This window comes from Lepidochelys kempii, chromosome 10 (genome assembly GCF_965140285.1).
Source record: "Lepidochelys kempii isolate rLepKem1 chromosome 10, rLepKem1.hap1, whole genome shotgun sequence".
NCBI classification, from domain to species: domain Eukaryota; kingdom Metazoa; phylum Chordata; order Testudines; family Cheloniidae; genus Lepidochelys; species Lepidochelys kempii.
The window spans coordinates 74,685,198-74,710,387 of NC_136389.1; positions in this window are offsets into that span (position 1 = coordinate 74,685,198).

Genomic DNA, 25,190 nt, shown 5'->3' on the forward strand with positions numbered 1-25,190 from the left:
CGTTCTAACATTTCGTCTTACTTTTCTCTGATGCCCTGTTTCTACTACTGTTGTTCAGTGTATTTCATTTCCATCACCCCTCCTCCCCCCGTTCAGCTGTGGTGGTTCCCTGTCAGTCAGACCCAGCTCAGAGCGTGGGCTCCTCTCAATAAGCTCATGCTTGTGTTTCCTCATTGACCATTCACCTGGGAAAATTTGTCTCCTTTTTTGGTGGACTGACTAAGTCCCAATGCCCACAGTAAAGGGGTTTTGATGGTGATTCCAAACCTCATCTATAAACAAAGAATAAATGTGAACAAAGAAGATCAACACAAGTCCAGATATGGAGAGGATTCTTTTGACCATAATGAAATTACTAAAGAATAGTTCTAGTTGCATTTCATTGTCACTGGCTTGCTATAATGTGCATGTGTTACATGTACAACTCTGAGCACATGGATGCAGGAGACTGGTTTTCAATCACAATGAATATCTCACCTTTTTCAAGCACAGCCATCCTAGCCTACACTCCCTCTGCCTGTGACCCTTGCCAAATTTCACAAGCCAAACAGGACTGGCTCTGGCATGCCCTTGAAGGGGAAACCACCCATTTCAAACCCAGAACAGATTCAGTGCTTGGTTTCTTCCCACAATCTCAGTAGTGAGCTAGCACAGAGTATCCAGTATCCTATTTGAGAACGGATATTGAAATAGCAGGGACAGTAGTTCCAGTATCCTGAACAAACTCAAACACAGGTATTTACATTCTGGATTGCCTGAATTCTCATATAGTTTCAAATTGTATAAAGTATTCTCAGTAGTTCTTCTAAGCTATTTTGTACTTCTACCGGTATTAGCAAAAATTGAGAACCACATTCCTCCACAGAGGCAGTTGCATTTCAATGACTGGGCTGGTGAGATTTTATCTGCATATGTAGATATGTATAGAGTGTGTTCAAAGGACTCTTTTTTAAAATTACTAATTGGAAATAGACTTGTTTTTCTGTTCTGAAAATTGTTTGTGAACCAATTCTCCTTTCTATGAATGTCTGCTATTTGTAAGTATTTGCTAAAGAGTTTTTATGGTCAAATTGCAGCCTTTAGGTTGTTTGCGAACTGTTCATGCCAGGTATTTGCTATTCACTATTCTCAGGGTGTGAGTGGTCACTTAGGCCACGTGATAATGCCATTACTCCCTGACTGGATGCCTGGATCTTTTTACAGAGTGGAATGTCAAATGCCAAGCAATGAATTACAAACAATGAATACTTCACTTTCTGGATGAATTTGAATTTTCAGAAAAATTATTTGTACTAGAATGTGTGAAACTTTTGAGATTTACTAAAATATTCATGAATACCTGGCAGCCACACAAATATCAATGGACTGAATTCACTGGGTGAAATCCTGGACCCACTGAAATCAATGGCAAAATTCCCATTGACTTCAATAGGGTCAGGATTTCAGCCCCAGCCTCTACCTGCAAAAAATATACGAATCACTTTTTGTATTCTTTGACCAGCACTTTTCATATTTCACTTGTTACATTTGTAAAGAGCCTTAAGAATCTTAGAAATGAAAAAAATATGGCATAAATGTAACACAATAAGATATCTTTCTATTCTTTTACAGACCTTGGAAAGCAAAGATTGTGACATGGATTTTTGTGTGCTTTACAAAGATGCTATTTTTATTGTGAAGCTATCAGATGAATTAGGCATGGAACCACTTTAATTACTTTCAGCTAACCCACTGAATGGCAGTGATCATTAAACCTCAACTGCCCGTATCTTCTTGGAAGGATTTTTTTTGCTACCATCAACAGATAGAGGCTTTTGAAATGTTACCCTTACCTTATAGATGATTTTCTAATGCCTTAAAAGCCCATGTCCCACTGATTTTCAGTGGGACTAACTGGTTTGCAAAATATGTCCATAGTTTTGTTGTTGTGCCTTTTTCAATAAACCTTCTAGGATTCTTTTCTGTGATTTTAACAAAGAACAATCTGGTATGAATTACTTCCCTTCAAAATGCAAGGACACTTCAAGACTTCAGTTCTTGTTTTCATAAGATCTCCTTATATAATTGAGGACTAAAATGCAGGGCAATTTGTTCAGATCCTTCACCAGTCTGGTTACCATCATTTCATGGATGCATACAACTAAATAGAAAGAGAAAATATCTAATGAAAGAGGTACCTACTTTTTTTTTTAATATAGTAAATCCAGGCTGGTTTTGTAAGAGGACCTAAATTGGCGAAATAAGAAATTTGTACTTTTGAACACGTACTTTCACTCGGCTATGTCTTTCTATTGTTAGCTGTGGGATAAAGGTACAATCAAATGTCATATGGAGATGGTTAAAAATGATAAGGCATCAAATTTCAGGTGATAGGGCAAAGTTAGGCAATATATTTCAAAAGTGACTCTTCTCTTTTGTGCACAGTCTCTGTTTGTCACAAGCGTTTAATTTCACGCTATGCAAGGGACTGGACTTGTGACTCATTACGATCATTTAAAATCCAAATAATTCTATGACTCAGGGTTTCAGTTAGAATGAGAAATATGCTATGAATGTTCCATTTAGGATTGTTCCTCAAGTTTTTCCTAAGCCAAACTAAGACTATCTGCCTCTTATTGACAAGTGGCTCGAGATGAAAGAAAGAAAATTAAGATCATGATTGTTTAATAACATGGCATGAATTTGGTGTTTCCTGTTATTAAATGCACTGATTAGTGAAATAGTCAGTTATTAATGTATTTGTTCATTATTTTGGTGATTAATAAATAGAAATGTAGCATGATTTGAAAGATTTGACAGGAGACCTTGACAGAATGTGAAAAATAGCCTTTGCCTATTCAACTGAAAAGCTAATGACCTTATAAAGAAAATGTAAAAACTTCTGAGCTATCAGACCAATAAGGTGTAAGCCAAGGTGCCAATGTTGAGAGAAGATCCACTCCCTGTTCTGAGACAGAGGAGAAAGCTACACTCTATCTCTGCTCCAGAGATCATGAGCAAGGAGCTCAGATGAGGTGAAACATGAAGATCATGCTTCTGTGAGTATGTACCTGATATTCAAGAACGGGCATGGACTAAAGCCCAAACAAAGTTGCACAAGCTTCTCCCATTAACTCTACTGATGCATGTCACCTGAAATACTCAGCTTCCTCACTCATAGTCACACTGACAGAGAAGTTCTTGATTTTGTGAGGTGGATTCATGTGGTTTTGGTATTCAAATGGTGCAGATGCAGAGGAAAGCCCACTTTCCTTTAGCCTGATATATGATGACAGGACGTCCAGAGACTTTTTATTGTACTTTAAATGCTTAATCCCAACAGACAATGACATAATGATAGCTCTTGACACAAATATCCGCTGCAGTTTAGCAAATTAGTTTGAGGCCACAAAAATAATTTTCACTTAAAAGTGAATGTGGGTTGATCCCAAGTTTCGGAGTTTGCTGAGAAAACATTACTGAAGGAGAAATAAACACACTCTCCTCACTTGGGCCAGCTGCTGAAAGAAAATACTGCATAAGAGAAAAAGGAATGTTTGGATCTAATTTAGAGGATGTTAATTTCCTGCTCGTGTTTAGAAGATCTCACAATATCTGACCACAGGCCTGGGTATTGGTTGATATCTATCCTTTACCCAAATATATCTTCAGGCAGATGGAGAATAAGCTTATTGGGATTTGATTTTTCAGAAAAACACAAACCTGGATGAGCTAATGTTGTTCCAGATGCATTATCTCATAATCTCCAGGAAGAGAACATTTCAGAGCAAAGGAACATGGAATTTTCCCTGAAAGAGACCTAATATATGTCCTTAATCCCCATGCTGCTTGAGAAAAAAGCACTTGTCCAAAACTAAAGAGGAACTTTGATTCTTGCCCTGACTTAGACAAAGTAACTCCAAAATCTTTAAGGCTTTGCAATGTGAAAACAAACATCAGGGCGAAACATAAAACACCTTTGGTTATTAAAAGATGGAAGACCATATCCTCGGCCACCTATCTAGCCATTTCCTGCTGCTCAGACAATGAATTCAGGATCACTTTCTATTATTTTTCTGTTATTTATTTGAATTGCAGCCCCTCCCCACACACACATACATATGGACTGTTCCCAACTGCCCTTCTACCTTGATTTATATACTATATTTTATAGCTCACTCACACAATTAACCCCTTCAACTTAGATGACCTCCCTCCTCCCCCTTCTCTTGGAGTGCCTGCCCAGCAAGGGCTGGGAGGTCAGCAAATGGTTCTACCACTGTATCTGCTGTGATCCAAGAGCAAGCGCAAGAAGGGAGAAAGTCCACTGATCAAGTAAGGCGTATACACCCTGTCACTGTAGTTTGAGTCTATGAAGGTGTTGTTGGGGCCTGTCCATTACCAAAACCCAAGCTCCCAACCACACAAAACAGCTCACAGAGTTTAGATCTGCTAACATCAGTGGGGACATCTGAGATTATGAAGGCACCCCCCCGTTGCTTCTAATAAGTGTGTGTTTTGGGGGTGGAGGGATGACACATGTACCTCCAAAGTCCCAAAAGAGAATGGGGAGAGGAAGAAGTCTCACCTTCCTGAAAGATGCTGGGGCCTTCTTAAAAAGCCATTTCCCTTAGGAAATTCTGTGGTGGGCTCCAGTTTATATGGTGCTCCTTGGAAGGGAGTGGGGGGGCTACTTGGTCTATGTGCCCTAAATGTCCATGCTCCACTGGAGGTTGATAGGCTTGATGGTGCCATTGGCTGGATTCAGAGCCTATATGATGCACAACAGGGTACCTAAGGCAGCTGGGCTGCAGCAAATGCACCTGGAGCAAGAGCAAGCGCAGGCTGTACGTGGTCTCAAAAAAGGTTGAGCACGAGGCACAGTCCCTGGCACTGAAACTCAACCCCCCTGTGCGCCTGCACCCTTACTCAAAATTTCAGTTCATAAAGCGCAGGGTGTGGGCAAAGAATGGGCAAGTCTGATTAGACATGAGCTTCAGCGTGCTCCTAGTCTTGCCAGTGCACGATTTACATACATATCCCCTCTTACTCTTTCTGCTAGGCTGGGATAATTTGGTAAGCACACGACAGTGTGTACATTAAAGGTGTCTTTCCATCAGCTTCAAATGTCTTTGGATCAGACACTTAATGCCGGATCGGGTCCCCTTGCTTCCCAGAATTCTTTTTTTTACACTGCACTTGCACCTTGAGAACGGTGCACCTTGGTGGAGCAGGATTAGGACCTTCAACATAGCCTTGGCGAACTCTTTGTGAAATCTGACACGGACAGGATTATAGTTAACCAATCAAAAAGGAAAAAGAAAACCGCTCCATTTTAATTGTCAGTCCATGTAGCAGCAACAGTGCTCCTCATTCCTAGCACAGCTCCCTATGCTTGCTGATCTCAGAACCTACAGGGAAAAATGCAGAACCCTCATGAAGTTTGAAGAGCTTCAAATAAAACCAGAATGAAATCATTTAGACCCTTGTGGGATGGATTCATTGTGAATGAAACTTTTAAAGAGCATTACAAATACACTTCTTTTCCAATAAGGTTGCTGTCTCTTTAAAACCAAAGGATCAGGCAAAGCAATTCGGATCATTAAGACAATGTACCTCTTTCCGACGTCCCCTTGCTAGAATATTGAACTCCCTATGATTCTTACTGAGGTAACTAAGGGCCTGTCTACACTACCCGCCAGATCGGCGGGCAGCAATCAATCCAGCTGTGGTCAATTTATTGCGTCTGGTATAGACGGGATAAATTGACCGCTGAGCGCTCTCCTGTCGACTCTGGAACTTCATCAGAACAAGGAGTGTAAGCGGAGTTGACGGGAGAGCTTCAGCTATTGACTTACCACAGTGAAGACACGGTGGTAAGTAGATCTAAATACGTCAACTTCAGCTACGCTGTTCACATAGCCGAAGTTGCGTAACTTAGATCGACCCCATGCGGTAGTGTAGACAAGCCCTCTTCGGTGTATAATTTGGGGTATGTCTACACTGCAGCTGGAGGAAGCGAGCAACCCAGCCCAGACAGACAGACTCATGCTAGCGAGGCTTGAGCTCGTATGCTAAAAATAGCTGCGTGGATGTTGAGGCTCGGACTGGAGCTTGGGCCCCCTTGGCTTGAGAGCTGCAGCCCAAGACACAGCATCCATACTGCTATTTTCAGTGCACTAGTTCAAGTCTATCGACCCAGGCTGGGAAGCTCGCTCCCAATGGCAGTGTAGACATACCCCTAGTTGAAAAAGAGCTGTGTGGAAATGAACATTTACTTAAAAAAAATAATAATGGGATACATTTTGCTCTGCATTACATCTGTGTAAATACAGAGTAATTTCACTGAGTTCAACAGAGTTACTTTGCATTTGCAATGGTGTAACAGAGAGCAGAATTTGTCCCGAGGTAAGCTGTTGGGGGATGAAATCATAAAGCAAAGTATGTCTGTATTATTGTTTCTCCATTCATAAAAGACAAAAACCTCAACAATGGGGGGGGGGGGAGACAGCTTAAGGGCTTTAAAAATATCTAATGCTCCAGGTTCTAAGTTGGCAGTGAGTGGGTCACTGTCTTAAAGGGACGGGCACTTTATTATATTTTCTAATTCTTCCAAAATCTGTTTTTAGGATATATGAGCTGGCTCTAATATGACTACTCTGTTCTCATCCTCCAGTGGTATACTCTGGTCTCAGATCATAAATTGAAAACAGAAGATCAGTAAATCAGGGTAGACCATTTCAGAGGGATATTGTGAATTCCCAGTCAGATCTTCCAGTTTATCTTAAATATTTCATTTTAATGTCACCTTTAGAAAATCTTTCATTCAAGTAAGTTACAACATCCATTTTTAAACTGATTACACTTCCCCACTGACCTTCTGGAGGGAGACTTCCACTTTCACACAAATATCAGGTCTGTGGCTCTCTATTATGGTATTAAGAAGAGGACTTCTTTGATACAGCAAAGATCTTTAAAACCCTTTTGCATGGCATAATGATGCATAAACAATGCCAACAGAATGCCAGCATTGACAATTAGCCAGGCAGGTATAGAAATACAGAGAGCCATGCTTCTTGGCTAGCCCCTATTTTCCGCAGTTGACAATTTTTTCAAGGGATTTTCATTGAGTTTACCCTAAAATGATCAAAGGACTGACATTAGTGGCCTAAACACACCAGCCCAACTCAGGTTAGGTTTGCTGAGGAGGGAGAGGATGTGGTAGCACAAAGTGGTTAAAAGTGGCTAGGGATGGAGATAAGGAACGAAGTACATGCCCTCAGTGGAGACTCTCAAGTACATCATACCTCCTTCTCCTCAGTGGGAAACAACAGTGGTAGCAACACCTCCCCTTCTTGTGATGAACCTTCCCCTGGGGCTCAGGAGACCAGGCTGATGCAGGGAAATGTTTTTAAGCATTTTACAAAAGAGATCAGTATCATTCTCCCCATTTTACAGATGGAGAATCCAAGATACAGAGAGAAAAAGTGGCTTGTCCAACATCAGCCAGCAGACCAACGGCAGAACTGGAAACAAAACCAAGGCCTCTCAGTTCTCAGGCCACTGGCCTATTCACTAGGCTACACTATTCTTACAAGAAACATGAAGTCTGCATTGGATTATAAATGTTTTTTGTTCATTTGAACAAATTGCGAGCTGCGCTGGACCATGGCCTGAGGACAGCTGGACTGGGATTCTTCTTTATCTTGTTCCTAAAATAATGGCCAATCTAAAGAACAACCCAAGTGATGCTATATTGGAAAAGTTACTTATGTAGGTCTGTTCTGTCTCATCTCACCCTCCTAACCCATCCTGCTTTCTTTTGCTGTCTGACTGGAGCTGTTCCTGCTGCCTAGCATTTTAAATGGAGCTGGGGAGAGCATATAGTCAGGGCTGTTTATTTATACAAGGATATATGCCACACTTAACTCACCCACGGTGATTTTGAATTTTCTTGTCATATGATCTTCTTTTTAAGAACCAGTCCATTTAGAGGACTCTAAATAAAACTCCTTTTAAATATTTAATATTCTCCCAATGGCGTACTCCCTTAGGCTATGATCCTTATCCATCTATGTAATCTTTAGGCTTATCTATAGCGCCTATCACTAGAGTATTCCCAGGTAACTTAAATTTGCATGATGAGGTCCCTGGATTCTAAGGAATTTTCTTCCTTTCCTTCCTCTGGAAAAGGAGCCTGATAGACAAATTCTCCATGTCTCCTAGACTCCAAAATATAAAAAGCGAAATTTGTATTCTCTCATTATTTTCCTTTTGCTTTAGGTGCCTGTTTGCATCCTCCAATGTCCCTCCCTACAGCTTCCAGAAAAAAAACTGGAAATAAACACAGCAAAAATCTGAACTGCGAAACCTATGGAGCAACCAGGCTGCACCACAAAGGGCAGGTATGTCCAAGAGCGATGTCCAGTCATATACATCCACCGTCACTGAGACGCCTTGATACTGGAGCTAAGAAGCACTAGTGAGAGCGGGTCCTTAATTGAAGCTTTAGGGTCAGTTCAAGTAATTGGCTCAGTCCAGGATTGGTTCCCTCAGAACTGCCTTTACATTCATGGTAGGGGTCCCAGATCCCTCTCAGCAGAATTTACCATTAGCCCTAAATATCAGGTTTGGATAAATAAAATCAGGAAAGTTACACTCACCAGAACTGTGACTGCAAGTAAATGGCCATGATGCATTTTCCTAACTCCCTCAAGGGCTTCATGCTATCCACAACAAATTGTCAGCTATCTGTTTCCTTTCTGCATCATATGGAGCTTATACAGTCTTTTTCGCAGGTGCTTTTCATTATATATCATGACAAGTCTCTTAACTCCTTTGCAGATCTTCCACCTAACACAACACAATGCAAATTCACACATCTTCTCTCAGCGATCCCCCTCTTCCAAAGCCTGACGTATGTCTGTATTGGAGCTTCATGATGCTTGAGTGTGCCGATCAGAGAACACTATAGAAAGCATTCGGTCCATTTGTCAGTACAGATCTCTTCAGTAGTCCTCATGCATTGGAGAGCTCTATCTTTCCCAAAATGTGACTCGGGGACAAGACAGAACTTAGAAATACCTCAGGTGGGAATGTGTACATTACATTAGTTAACCCCGCAAGTTCTAGCAGCCTATTCAAGGGTACACTAAAGAGTCAGGAATATAGCATTATTAATTATTATTAACATTACAGTAGCAGCTAGGGCCCCATTGGGGAAAGCACTGCACAAACACAGTGCCTGCATCCTTCCCCTTCTCCCCCCAAGTAAACAGAAAAGCCAGTGGGAGAGAGGGGACATAGAGTTACAGAAAGGTGAAATGACTTGCTCAAGGTGACACAACAGATAAGTAGCAGAACCAGGAATAGAACCCAGGTTAACTGATATCCAGAACAGCATTCTACCTACTAGACCAAACAGCGTCTCCATGTAAGTGCAGTTTGTGCAGCATTTCACTAATCACAGAAAAATGTTTTCTTCAGAGACAAAAAAATCCAAAAATGTTCTAGCAAAGATTCTTAAAGTTCAGGTACAATCAGGAAAGTAACACGCTAGAACATGATATTCCACATGCATTCCCTTTTCATGATGTCCATGACATATTTGCTCCATTTTCAAGTCAAAATAGCATTTTTCTAACAGCCAATGCTTCAAACCCAAACTGGGATCTCAAAATGAAGGAGCATTATTTCAGCCTCTGGACTTGTTTTGAGACAATTTGGCCCTAGCTAAGGCCACCACTTGATTCAGCAAAGCACTTAATCACCTATCTAACTTCAGCCTCTCAAGTAGTTCTACACTCAACAATGGGTCTGTGCCTGCTCACAGGTAAGCCCTTGTTTAAGAGATATGTTGACCTGGGGCCTAAGGGCCAGAACTTCAAAAGGGTTTAGGTACCTAAAGATGCAGATATGTGCCTAATGGTAGTTCCAAAAGTGTCTTTATTTTCAATCGACTGTAGGTACCTATCCTCCTTGGTCACCTACACACCTTTGAAAGTTTGCCCTAGGGAATCTATAACACACCTAGGAAGAGAAAATAGACCATTTGGGTCACAGTCCAGTGTTTTAACCATAAGACCACCATTCTTCTCTAACAGAAATAATGATAATAAAACATGGCTTCTTTCATTCAGTGCTGTGAGCAGCTGTGACTCAGAAGCACCTCGGGAAGAGCGAGACATGGCAAGAAGGTACCAGTTTTACATAGTCACTTTCCATACCACCATTGCCATTTTTATGGTCACTGACAAGCAGACCTGTGAAAGTGACAGGCCAAAACATGGCTTGTTTCTTGTGGAAAAAGAAGCACTCAGGCAACAGCAACCACAGGCAATGTGGCTTTGTTTTCCTCATTTTGGAGACTATAATGGGGCCAGACATAAGGAAGGTCTTGGGTTTGGGTTTTTTTTTATGGAAGACAGACAATCATATTGAATTTGAAACTTGTGCCACAAGCACATGGAGGGGCTTCTTACAAGTTTACCTGGAGAATCTCCAAGGATGCAGTAAACACATGCAGTATATTGCAAACCAGCACCACTTCTCTGCCCCTTTCTTCCCTCCTTCCTGGGTGCAGATAGTTACCCAGATTCCTCTCTTCTGAGGAATTAATCAATATTAGAGAGGGGCTGAGAATGTGACATTCAGACCCAGACCAGGTCTGGTATGGGTTATGGTTGAACCTATTAGACATCTCATAAGTTCTTCTTGCAAGAATTTGGTTCAAAATGGCTGGAAAGTTATCGGGTTGACTGAGGTCTGGTTGCCACCAAAGCTGAACTGAAATATTAGCCCATCCTGATGTCTGATCCAACTCAGGCCCAAGACAGTATGGGCAGGTTCAGCTACAGAGGTTTGATTTCAACACCTCTCCCTGTCTATCACCATCCCCTGGGGGAAAAAAAAATCAAATTATTTCAGTTTCCAGGTGCCAGGTTTGGCCAACATCTAATTAATATATTTTTATAAATGATCTATTCCTAATACGTGTCCAATTCTCAGCTCCATGTACTCCCTTTTTGAGCCACCATTTAATCAATCTAGTTAAAATGAAACCCGCCTTTGCTGTTTGCTCTTCCTCAGAGGAAGCATAGTCTAGTGGTTCAGGCCTCGCCTGGGTGTTGTGTGACTAACTGCATTAAAGCTTGCAAGGGGTTCAGATACTATGGAACTGGGTATCATATAGGTTTCAGAGTAACAGCCATGTTAGTCTGTATTCGCAAAAAGAAAAGGAGTACTTATGGCACCTTAGAGACTAACCAATTTATTTGAGCATAAGCTTTCGTGAGCTACAGCTCACTTCATCGGATGCATACTGTGGAAACTGCAGAAGACATTATATACACAGAGACCATGAAACAATACCTCCTCCCACCCCACTCTCCTGCTGGTAATAGCTTATCTAAAGTGATCACTCTCCTTACAATGTGTATGATAATCCAGTTGGGCCATTTCCAGCACAAATCCAGGTTTTTCTCACTCTCCGCCCCCCCCCCCCCCAAAAAAAACACCTCACTCTCCTGCTGGTAATAGCTTATCCAAAGTGACCACTCTCCCTACAATGTGCATGATAATCAAGGTGGGCCATTTCCAGCACAAATCCAAAAAAAAAAAAAAAATCCAAAAAAAAAAGCTGGAAATGGCCCACCTTGATTATCATGCACATTGTAGGGAGAGTGGTCACTTTGGATAAGCTATTGCCAGCAGGAGAGTGAGTTTGTGTGTGTGTGTTTGGGAGGGGGGATGAGAAAACCTGGATTTGTGCTGGAAATGGCCCACCTTGATTTTCATACACATTGTAAAGAGAGTGGTCACTTTGGATGGGCTATTACCAGCAGGAGAGTGAGTTTGTGTGGGGGGGGGCAGAGGGTGAGAAAACCTGGATTTGTGCTGGAAATGGCCCAACTGGATTATCATACACATTGTAAGGAGAGTGATCACTTTAGATAAGCTATTACCAGCAGGAGAGTGGGGTGGGAGGAGGTATTGTTTCATGGTCTCTGTGTATATAATGTCTTCTGCAGTTTCCACAGTATGCATCCGATGAAGTGAGCTGTAGCTCACGAAAGTTTATGCTCAAATAAATTGGTTAATCTCTAAGGTGCCACAAGTCCTCCTTTTCTTTTTGGGTATCATATAAATACTCTACACACAGTTTTGCTGCATTCTTTCTAGCATCAGGATTTCCAGTAACAGTTTCCAGAAATAGCCCTATTCAGGATTAATAACTGTTCATCTAATACAATTATAGTCTTTATTTGGTCTCTGTATTCTACACTCTTCCCATCTCACCAAAACCTTCTGGCAGTATTCCTTCTGGGGTGCCGCAGCTACTCCTTCTGGCTGACTTGAGGTGGAATCTTTTAAGGAGACCAAGTTGAATCACTGTTGGCCATTGCTACATTACATGCAGCCCTCAGCTTCCCCAGGAAAAAAAAATTAATCCCATTATTAAGAAATCACTGTAGTAACCTGAACTAGTTAGGTAAGGATTTGGAACAGTACTGGTATATAATAAAGTAGTGTAATTCTCCTAAGGTACCGCCAAGAAGATGACACCTAGATGTGAATCCTAGTGGGCAACAACTAGAAAAGATAAGCCCCTTTTTTCCACACAAGCCAATAGGGGTCATGGTGGCCAGAGTTCAAATCTCTCTGGCAAGCAGCTAACTGCAGCTCTACACCTGGCTGGGCTTAATTTGTTATTTATGTCAGCTTTGCATATTTGTAAAGTTCAAGGGTTTATTGCCCTGGCCTGACCTTGCCAAGTCAGAGCTCACATGTGGTTCTCTAGTAGCAATTTCTTTCTAATAAACTTTACTTGAAAGAACATGTGTGATAGATTTTGTTGATGATTAAAAAGAACGGGGTTATGTTCATTGTTAGCCAAACTGGTTTTGAAGTTTTGTTGGAAGTCACCTCTGTTCTCATTTAAACAAATTATTTTTCCTTCCCCCCCCCACACCTTCTTATTTTATTGCACCCTTTAATTACGTTTTGTGTTCGAGCACATAGCACTGTTTGTGTCCATACAGTACAGAGTATTCCCCACCCTCCGACACACACAAATACACTCTTCCTTCCCACTCCCTCGCACGCACACACGCCCAGGGCTCATTAAGAGAAAATTAAATAGCATGGCTCAATAATTTAAAGTCAGCACATGTGCACAACACCCAAAGCATATACAGTTCAGGGGTATGCATACATAAGGGATGTATATGTGCATACATCTGATGAGAAATTTGTGCCTGTGCACACTTGTATGTCAACTTTTTAACAAGGGCAGAGATTACTCCTACTTATCTGGAGTGCTGGGTGAAGTTTTTTGGCCAAAACATTGGGGTTTTTTAGTGAAAAATGCAGATTCACCGAGACTGAAATATTTTGCAAATTCCCATCGGTTTTCTATGAATTGTTCATGTCAAATCCTCTTGCCCTCTTCCCCAGAAGACATTCAAAAGCCAAAATATTTCATTTTTAAAAATACCAAAAAGAAATTTCAGGGTTTTTTATTTGAAACCACTGTTGGCATCAAGATTTCCTTGAGTTGTTTTTTTTTTTAATTAAAACATTAAATAAACTTCAAAATCTAACAAAATGTTGTTTTGGGTTAAATAAAATGTTTATTTCTACTCAAAATTATTTTTTCTGACTTTTCAAATTGACAAAGTTTTTGCAAACTTCTGTTTTGGCTTGACCTGATTTTTTTTTTTTTTGTAGAAGTTTAAATGGACTCAGAGAACCAAAATATCAGTTAATCACACAACTCTGCTCACCAGCCTCACCAGTAACAAAGAAACAAATAAATATACTCCTTACCTACAAACTGACCACACAGGTAGGGTGAAATCCTAGCTCTGAGGAAGTCAGTGGCAAAACTCGCATGGACTTCCTTGGGGCCAGGATTTCATCCGTAATCTTAAAAGAATGTTCATGTTACTACTAATCCATCCTACCTCCCTATCTTCTCCATAACTCTGTTTGTTTGCTTCCTCCACTTGTTTAATCTTGTCTTAAACTGAGGCTCCAATTCAGGAAAACATACATATTCAGGAAGGGTGCTTAACTTTAAAAGTGCCTAAGTCCCACTGAAGTCAAATTAAGCATGTGCTTAAGTGCTTTCCCCAATAAGCATGGATTTAGGCACACCCTCATATGTTTTCCTGAATCAGCCCTTAAGCTTGTAAAGCATTTGGGTCCTGGGCGATGGTTTATTGTGTCTGTACAGTGACTTGCTTGAGATCGCTAATGCTACCATAATGCGAATAAATAAATAAATACTAGTTACACTCTTGTTCAGCCAGCAGACATAAGATGCTCCATTAGGAGAACGGGTCAAGACACAATATTGCCTAGTAGGCAAAGCAGGGAACTATGAATCAGAACTTCTGGGTTCTAGTTCCAACTGCCTTTGGAATGAGGAAGATATTCTTGATTTAGCTGGGGGTTGGTCCTGTTTTGAGCAGGGGTTGGACTAGATGGGCTCCTGAGGTCCCTTCCAACCCTGATATTCTATGATTCTGCACAGTACTGCAAAACTGGGTGCGCTATGGAGGAGTTCTCTCCGAAGTATGTGTCTTTGGCCACCAATGAAGACAGGAAACTGGACTGTGTAGATCAATCTGCTCTGATATTTCCGTACAGCATGGTAAGAGACATGCTCGAATTGAGATTACTATGCGTTGGCTAATGAGAGCTACAGGGGAATCAGCAATGGCCAGCAGCACACCCATTACTAAAACATATCTTAAATTGTCCCAAATTCTCTTAGCTTAACACTGGACAACTTTACAGAAGAACAGGACATTTTAATTAGACAAAACAAAGATAGGTAGGTATTTGTTTTGATTCTAGATTCTTCTCCCACCCCGCACCCTTCTTTCCTTTTCTTCTCTGTTTTTTTGGTTGGCCTCCCTTTTCCGAGTCTGCCTTTCTCAGTTCTTTCTTCTTTGTATCATTGCCCCCCTCTGTACATCACTTGTTTCCTTTCCAACCCCATTTTTGTTCTCTGTGTTCCCTTTCCGGAATTTTCACCACTATCTGGCCTGCCCCTGAGCCCATTGAAACTTCTTCCATGTGGCCTTTTCCTCCTGGAGCCGTCAAATCATGCTGTCCTTCCCTATACCTTTTACAAGGCTTGGCTAGCATGTTCTCATTTGAAATACAACGGATAGACAGGCAAGAATGGTCCTTTGCATGGAACACTACCATAAGGGCTTGATCCAAAGCCCATTGAAATCTATGGGAGTCTTTCCTTTGATTTAAATGGGCAGGCCCTAAATTACAACCCACAGAGCAGCAGGATCTCATTTTCATAAGCACGGCATTCTCCTCCAAACACACAAGGCCAATCTTGAATTCAGCTTATTTGGACCCCCCATTTCTGAAGGGGCTTAGTGGAAAATAGAAGAAACGTGCTATTGTTAGTGCAGTAAGTGTAATAATAAACATTCTTTGTGCCTCTGTAGTGACTTTCGCCTGAAGACGACAAAGCACGCAACATTTATGAACTACGCCTCACAACACTCCTATGCAGAAGGGAAATACGATTAGACCCATTTTAAGATGGGTGAACTGAGGCCCAGAGAAGGTAATGCAACATTTTCAAGCTTACATGCCCAAAATTAGACACTTTAATCCACATTTATTTAGGTACATAAGTAAGACTTGATTTTCGAAAGGGCCAAGTGTCCCCAGCTCTCATTGACTTCAGTGACAGCTGCAGCTGGACAGCACCTCTAAAAATTAGGCCACTAATTTAGTTGCTTAAACATTATGGATTTAGTTGTCTAACTTTGGGCACCCAGGTTTGAAAATTTTGGCCTAGTTTTATGCTGCAAGTCAGAGTAAGAGGTGGGAAGAAAACCCAGGAGTACTGATTTCCAATTCCCCCTCTCCCCACCCCCGCCAAAAAACACAAAACAGTCATGCTATTTAATCATAAAGATCACCTCCCAGAAAGACTTAAGAATGTGTTCAGCTTTAAGCAAGAGCGCTCTTATTGAACTCAATGGATCTAAGCATGTGATTAGAGTTCAGCAAATGCATTGATCTTTGCAGGTTTGGGGTTCTAAATTTGTTCCCTTCCCTGTCCCCTAAACAGACTTGGAAAGTTCCACAGGGCCAGCTCAGAGTGACTAAAGGACCATTTTTTAAATGTTGAGTGAAAATAAACCCCAAAGGAACCTGTGTTACCTCTTCAGTGGGTGGTTAAGAATTCTTGCGAGCAGCTGTAACCCACACAGCCTTTCTCGTGCACTGGCTTAATGAGAAGCCTTCATCTTAACTCTCTCAGCCAATCGGGATGGGAGAGTCACCACTGCCCAATTTAATTTTTAACAAGGTTCTCTCCTATTGAAACCAGTATGAAGTGCAATTTATGGGCTTAACATTCAACTCTTAAATTATTCTCCAGCATCTTTCCAGGCCATTCTCTTAGCTTTCCAGAAGATTCTTTCATTAGAAAAGGTAAAATGTATAAAAATCTATTGATAAAACACTTAACAAATTTCCCCTGTCTAGGCAGTAAACTGAAGTGTGTCTGCTCAGATTTGAGATCTCAGTTTCTCTCTCTCTCCTCTCCCCTTCCCCCAACCTCCCTTTTCTTTGTTTAAAATATGCTGACCACATAGTGACCTCTCGTAACCCATCGGTCGAAAATTACAACCAGCCATACAAACAAGCAGCTCGGGGTCAGAAAGAGCAGGGTCTGCTAAAAGTTAGTAATCATACATTAATTCCCTGACATAATTAATCAAAATGAACCACCGTTATCTTGCGTGGAACCTTTAACCTATTACAAAGGGGTCAATTTGCAAACCACTTGAGCATGGGAGTTTGGTACAAATAGCATACTCCCTTCATCTGGGATGCCCTAAGTAGGGAAAAATGCCTTTGAAGTCCCAAATCTACCAGATTTAGATATAATTTCATCAATCAAGTTAAAAGGCTGCTCTCCCTCCAAAAAGGATTTCGTGTAGATCTGTCATCTAGCTCTGTTCAGTGGGTGACTGAAAATCCATTTGTTAGGCTCTTTTTGTCAGGATGGAGTAGGCTGCAGTTGGCTCCACCTGTCAAAATAGCTGAAAGTTTTATCAAATGGAAGGCTCAGAAGCATGATTTGTGTAAGAACCTATGCTGGCCTGGTAAAGAAGGCAGTAAATCTTGGCTTTGTACGCTTATAATACTTCAATTCTAGAGCTTAATTGTGTTTTTATTTGGTAGGTGTATAATTATATACGCAGTGCATGCAATAATTCATATAGAAGCACAGATGGGACCTCACATATCTAAAGTACTTATATGCCCCCCCAACATTATAGGATCTGAGTGCATCACAATCTTTAATGTATTTACCCAAACACCCCCTGCTGAGGTATTATTATCCCCATTTTACAGATGGGGGACTGAGGCACAGAGACACAATTGGCTTTGTCTCCACTACCCAGCTTTTAGCGACATGGCTGTATAGCTACAGCCATGCCGCTAAAAGTCGGGCAGTGTAGCCGCTGTTTGTTGGCTCTCCTGCTGACAAAAAGCTCCCGCCCCCCAATGAGCGGCATTCACACTTGCGCTTGTTGCGGTAAAACTTTAGTCTTTCTTTTATTTAACACCTCTGAAAGACAAAAGTTTTGGCGTTCAATGGCCAGTGTAGACATAGCCTAAGAGACTTGTCCAAGGTCATACAGGAAAAGTCTGTGGTGGAGCAGGGAATTGAACTTAGGTCTCCCAAGTCCATTGGACAACCTTGTCTCCCATTAGATCATCAGGTTCAAGAGCCCGTCAGCCAACGCAGGCTCCTTTGAATGTTGTATTATCTCCTTTCACACACCCCAGACATATTAAGTGTATTTATTTATTGTACCAAATAATAGATTAGATGCAGAGTTCTGTAGGGGAATCATCTTAACCATGGTTTCTGGTGGTATTCTATCACACAGGTGAAATTTATGGGGTTTATATTATCAAGAACCCCAAATGGAACTAATGCCAAGCTATTCATTGAGTCTTATTTGTCATCTTGTATAATATATGGCCCCAACAAGGGTGTCAAAACATTTAAAAATGACTGTAAAACATGTATTACTGCAACATCTGCATTTGGAAAATATCACATCTATTTAAAAAGGTTGCTGGGGGAAGTAAAATAAAGTCTTTATTAAGGACACTGTTTTAGCAGCAGCCACTTAAACTACAATTCCCAGTATGCACATGGAGCTGACATGTCTGGCTTTAAAAACAAAATCATAATTCATCATCAGATTGGTGGATTATGAGTTTCTTGTGTCTGCATGACTATGCCACTTTTAAAGTATATTTTTTTATTATAGCCTACTTATTGTCGCAGTCCATATGTGAAGTGATAGATATTTTAAATGTAACTCTACTAGTTTATGTTTATATCATACCAATGACAGGTAAAAAGCATCAACAAATCATTGCAACTAGTTGGACACAATTTATTTTTAGTATAGTTAGTATGAACATTGCGGTTATTAGAAAGAATGATACCCACCCACAGAATTCTTATTTAGGCATGTTTAATTAAAATAAAACAAAAGACGCCCCTAAATTCAGAAACACCACACACAGAAAAAAAGGTCCCATGTTAGAAATGAATCATGCAATGAGAATTTGTGTAAAACAGTGGGCTAGATTGTGTATCCCTTATACACCTTGACTAGTAGGAAGGATGGCCTAATATACAGACTGGTGTGCAGCAGCCCTGGATTCAAAGCCACAGGCCTTTTATGTAACCTTGGGCAAGTCACTTAATCTTCCCTGATACTAAGGTAATTAGGCTCATACATTTACACAGGTAGAATATTATAGTACCTTACCATGCAATTGTTTCCTTTGGGACTAATTTGTGTATAATAAGATTTTACTAAATGTGAGTAAGGATCGCACAATGTGGCCCTCTGCAACTTCATTCACCAAGGATGCCATTGGGACTGCCCCAGGGGATCTTCAGGAAGTCCAATGCCTCTTGCTGAGCAGCTGCTCCGCCATCGCTAAGGGCTGGCCAACCCCACCCTCTCGTCTGGTTGGCTAGAACCCACACTCTGGAGAATGCAGGGACTGCCATTGTAGCTGGGCTACTGCTGGATTTCTGGAGCCCACCCCTCCATTCCAGGGCTAGATCATGATCTGGCCCGTACAATGCAAACTAGGGATGGGCCTGAATCCAGAGAGCTTTCTACTTTTATGGGGCTCAGATCCACATTCTGCAGATGGCTCTTGACTCCTGTTCTGTCCTGTGCCTCTCATGAAGAACAGCACAAGTGACAGTGTGTGGCTTGTCAGTTTGGACCCTCTTCTGTCAATTCCCTCTGAAGCATCTGGCATCGGACACTGTTGAAAGACAGGATACTGGGCTAGATGGGGCTTTGGTCTGACTCAGTATGGCTATTCTTATGTAGGGGAGGACCAATGTAGTTGTAAGCCATCTTGCACCGCTGGGATTCAGGTCTTCACTCCTGTCATAGTTTAGAACCCCACTAGCACTTTGAAAAGCTGTCTGTGGGCTGCTCAACCCTGGGTACACCCCTCCACCACTGGAATGCTTCCTCCTGCCTCAGGCCCATTCCCAGAAGGCCCCTGTGCCAGAGATTGTGAGGTAGGGATGACGTAGAGCTGTTACTGTTACTCTCAACACTGCGTAGGAAGCTCCTCATCACAGTTAAAGTCATTTAAGCTGGCTTTGCAGTCCTGTTACAGTGCCTGAACTGCAGTAAATGAACTGTAGTAAAACCCAGCATTCAGGTCCCCGTCTCTATATTGGTGAACCAATCATCTAAACTTCAAGGTATTCAAAACTTGGCTCCAGACCCAAATTGTGAAATTTGGGCTCATCTATTGCACAGATCCTTCCTCCTGGCTTCATTTCACCCCCTCTTATCTGAATTATAGAATCATAGAAATGTAGAGTTGGAAAAGATCTTGAGAAGTCATGAAGTTCAGAGCCAAGTAAACCTAGGCCATCCCTGATAGGTGTTTGCCCAATCTCTTTTTTAAAACCTCCGATGATGGGGATTCTACAACTTCCCTTGGAAGCCTATTCGAGTGCTTAACTACCCTTGCTGCAAATCAAGCCCATTACTTCTTGACCTACCTTTAGAGGACATGGAGAACAACTGATCACCTCTTTAGAGCAGCCTTTTACATACTTAAATGTGATCAGGTCCTCCTTCAGTCTTCTTTCCTCAAGATTAAACAGGGGTAGTTTTCTTAACCTTCCCTCATAGGTCAGGTTTTCTAAATCTTTTATCATTTTGGTTGCTCTTCTCTGGACTCTCTCTAATTCATCCACATCTTTCCTAAAATGTTGCACCCAGAATTGGACACAGTACTCTAGCTGAGGCCGCGCTAATGCTGAATAGAGTGGGATAATTACCTCCCATGTCTACTCCTATTAATACACCCCAGAATGACAGTAGTCTTTTTCACAACTGCATCACATTGCTGGCTCATATTCAATTTGTGATCCACTATCACCCCCCAGATCCTTTTCAACAACAAATCTAGGCTGGCTAGTTCTTATAACTCTATTATCTTTTAGGTGCTTACAAATTGATTGTTTAATAATTTGTTCCAGTATCTTTCGGGGTATCGAAGTTAGGCTGACTGGTCTATAATTTCCCAGGCCTTCTTTGTTCACCTTTTTAAAGATTATTACTATGTTTTGTCCTTCTCCATTTCTCTTGGCCCTCACTAGTCCTCCATGAGTTCTCAGATATGATTGCTTCAGCTAGTTCCTTAGGTACCCTAGAATGAATTTCATTATGCCCTGCTGACTTGAATACATCTGATGTATCTAAATAATCTTTAAGCTGTCCTTTCCCTATTTTGGCTTGTGTTCCTTCTCCTTTGTTGTTAATATTAATTGTGTTGAGTATCACGTCACAATTAACCCCTTTTTAGTGAAGATCGAAGCAAAATAGGCTGAAGGTCGAGACAGCAGACTGGACTTCTACATAGAGTGCTTCCGCCGACGTGCATGGGCTGAAATTGTGGAAAAGCAGCATCACTTGCCCCACAACCTCAGCCGTGCAGAACACAATGCCATCCACAGCCTCAGAAACAACTCTGCCATCATAATCAAAAAGGCTGACAAAGGAGGTGCTGTTGTCATCATGAATAGGTTGGAATATGAACAAGAGGCTACTCGGCAGCTCTCCAACACCACTTTCTACAAGACATTGCCCTCTGATCCCACTGAGAGTTACCAAAAGAAACTACAGCATTTGTTCAAGGAACTCCCTGAAAAAGCACAAGATCAAATCCGCACAGACACACCCCTGGAACCCCAACCTGGGATATTCTATCTACTACCCAAGATCCATAAACCTGGGAATCCTGGGCACCCCATCATCTCAGGCATTGGCACCCTGACAGCAGGATTGTCTGGCTATGTAGACTCCCTCCTCAGGCCCTACGCTACCAGCACTCCCAGCTACCTTCAAGACACCACTGACTTCCACTACAATCCATCGGTCATCTTCCTGATAACAGCATCCTGGCCACTATGGATGTAGTAGCCCTCTACACCAACATTCTACACAAAGATGGACTACAAGCCATCAAGAACACTATCCCCGATAATGTCACGGCTAACCTGGTGGCTGAACTTTGTGACTTTGTCCTTACCCATAACTATTTCACATTTGGGGACAATGTATACCTTCAAATCAGTGGCACTGCTATGGGTACCCGCATGGCCCCACAGTATGCCAACATTTTTATGGCTGACTTAGAACAACGCTTCCTCAGCTCTCGTCCCCTAACGCCTCTACTCTACTTGTGCTATATTGATGACATCATCATCTGGACCCATGGAAAAGAAGCCCTTGAGCCTTGAGCCTTGGAATTCCTTGAGGAATTCCACTATGATTTCAACAATTTCCATCCCACCATCAACCTCAGCCTGGTCCAGTCCACACAAGAGATCCACTACCTGGACACTACAGTGCTAATAAATGATGGTCACATAAACACCACCCTATACCGGAAACCTACTGACCGTTATTCCTACCTACATGCCTCCAGCTTTCACCCTGACCACACCACACGATCCATTGTCTACAGCTAAGCTCTACGATACAACCGCATTTGCTCCAACCCCTCAGACAGAGACAAACACCTACAAGATCTCTATCAAGCATTCTTACAACTACAATACCCACCTGCTCAAGTGAAGAAACAGATTGATAGAGCCAGAAGAGTTCCCGGAAGTCATGTACTATAGGACAGGCCAAACAAAGAAAATAACAGAACGCCACTAGCCGTCACCTTCAGCCCCCAACTAAAACCCCTCCAACGCATTATTAAGGATCTACAACCTATCCTGAAGGATGACCCAACACTCTCACAAATCTTGGGAGACAGGCCAGTCCTTGCCTACAGACAGCCCCCCAGCCTGAAGCAAATACTCACCAGCAACCACATACCACACAACAGAACCACTAACCCAGGAACCTATCCTTGCAACAAAGCCCGTTGCCAACTGTGCCCACATATCTATTCAGGGGACACCATCACAGGGCCTAATAACATCAGCCACACTATCAGAGGCTCGTTCACCTGCACATCTACCAATGTGATATATGCCATCATGTGCCAGCAATGCCCCTCTGCCATGTACATTGGTCAAACTGGACAGTCTCTATGTAGAAGAATAAATGGACACAAATCAGATGTCAAGAATTATAACATTCATAAACCAGTAGGAGAACACTTCAATCTCTCCGGTCACTCGATTTCTGACCTAAAAGTGGCTATTCTTCCACAAAAAGACTTCAGAAACAGACTCCAATGAGAGACTGCTGAATTGGAATTAATTTGCAAATTGGATACAATTAACTTAGTCTTGAATAGAAACTGGGAGTGGCTAAGTCATTATGTAATGTAACCTATTTCCCCTTGTTTTTTCCAACCCCTCCCCCAGACATTCTTGTTAAATCCTGGGTTTATACTAGAAATGGCCCACCTTGATTATCATACACATTGTAAGGAGAGTGGTCACTTTAGATAAGCTATTACCAACAGGAGAGTGGGTTTGTGGGGGGGGGCGGGGGGGGAGAAAACCTGGATTTGTGCTGGAAATGGCCCAACTTGATTATCATACACATTGTAAGGAGAGTGATCACTTTAGATAAGCTATTACCAGCAGGAGAGTGGGGTGGGGGGAGAGAAAACCTTTTGTAGTGGTAAACACCAATTTTTTCATGCTTTGTGTGTATAAAAAGATCTTTTATACTTTCCACAGTATGCATCCGATGAAGTGAGCTGTAGTTCATGAAAGCTTATGCTCAAATAAATTGATTAGTCTCTAAGGTGCCACAAGTACTCCTTTTCTTTTTATTAAACACCTGGTTGATGTCATCAGCCATAAGCTCTTCTTCACTGCTAGGTAGAGAACCTACCCTTTCCTTTGCTCCTAATGTATTTTAAGAGCCTCTTCTTGTTGCCTTTTATGTCCCTTTTATGCTGCGTTGTTTATTGATTAGAACTAAGGACTGGGAGCCGGGATTCCTGGGTCACTCCCAGCTGTACTGGAATACGATTTTGCTCAAACTCTTTCAACCATCAATTTAGCCATGTGTAAAATGGGTATAACAACACTGGCCCTCACACAGATGTTGTGAGGCTTATTAATATTTATAAATTCCTTTGGGATCAATTATACCAAGTAAGGGTAAAGTATTTTATTACTAATTATTATTATTATAATACTCAAATCATAATAACAAAATCACACTGCAAAACGGTATGACACATTGTAAATTAGTAGATTAGATTTGTATGTACTTGAATGTGTATTCAGCACACACCCAGGCCATTCCCACACGTGTGCCTACACACTGAAATCTTTGCAGGTTCCCTCTTTACAGTGTAGGTTTCTGCTCCTTTTAATAAACATAAAAAGTAGTGAGTAACTTACAAGGTTAAGTAGCTTTAATGGATGACCACCTGGAGCTCATTCAATAGAATCATTTGAAGACAAAGAAGTTACTGGTAGCTTGTTCTGCAAAACTGTCTGAACTCCAAAAGCTGATGAGTCACACTGCAGAAAGGCTGTGAGGAAAAAAAAACCATTACATTTTCCAGGCCCCCACAACTCCCACTTCAAGGGGGAAACTCACACATGTTCCATCCATTCCCTCCCACACAGATGCTGTCTCAGCTCCCACGGGACATGGAGTTTATTAGTTAATGCTTGAGTTTAAGCCTTCATCAGAGGAAGTGATGAGCATCTAAGTCTCTCTTCCTTTGTTGCATGGTGGTGAAAGTTTTCTAGTTGTCCCCACCATTCACCCTAACATCGCCCTTATTGGAAGAGTCGAATCCCTGCCAGAGAAATCTGAAACCTTTGGCCACCCTGTGTGTCCTTCAGAAAGAAAAGCATCTTCCCTGAGAAAATGCAAGGATGTAATGAAATACAATGCTAGGCAAACTCTGTTTGTGCAGAGCAGTTAGAAATTAAAGGTAAAGCCAGAAATGCCAAACTGAGTGGTGTTAAGATAACAACAGGACATTGCTTTGATCCAGGGAGATCCTGTGGTTTTCTTTTTAATAATGTCACATATGGTAACATATAAGGGAAGGCAACACAATTTATAACTATACAGGGGCTTCACGCCATGGGACAAGATCCCTATTGGATGGAGGAGCATTGGAAAGAAGGAGGGGGGGAAGAAAGAGAGAGAGAAAAAAAGGCTTGCAAAGCAGATCTAAAATTACATCTATTCTCAAGGAAGATACAAATCTAGGCCATAAAGATTGTTCATTACAACAAGCTCATAGGAACACTTCTAGCAAATGCTTCACAGGTATTTATCCCTAGCTAGATACAGGAGAGTTAGATCGGGGAGAGAAGGGGAATCAATAAGTAGCCCATTTTGCCATAGAACCTTCAACCATTTTTATAACTCAACCTTTACCAAGGCTCTCAAATGAACAGACATTTTTGTTCTTTCCATTTCCCAACATCTTTGCATCCCTGTTCAAAATCTGGGCTAGAAGCACTCCAATATGACAAGAAAGGCTGTTTGTCATGTTATGCCTGGCCTCAGTGGATGAAATGACAGGGAATGTCATGGAATTGCCTGTTGTTATACGATTTCATTCCAAAGCCCCAGTCCTGTGATTGGATCCACATGAACAGACCCTTGCAGTTACTGGAGCCCTGTTGAACACGGAGC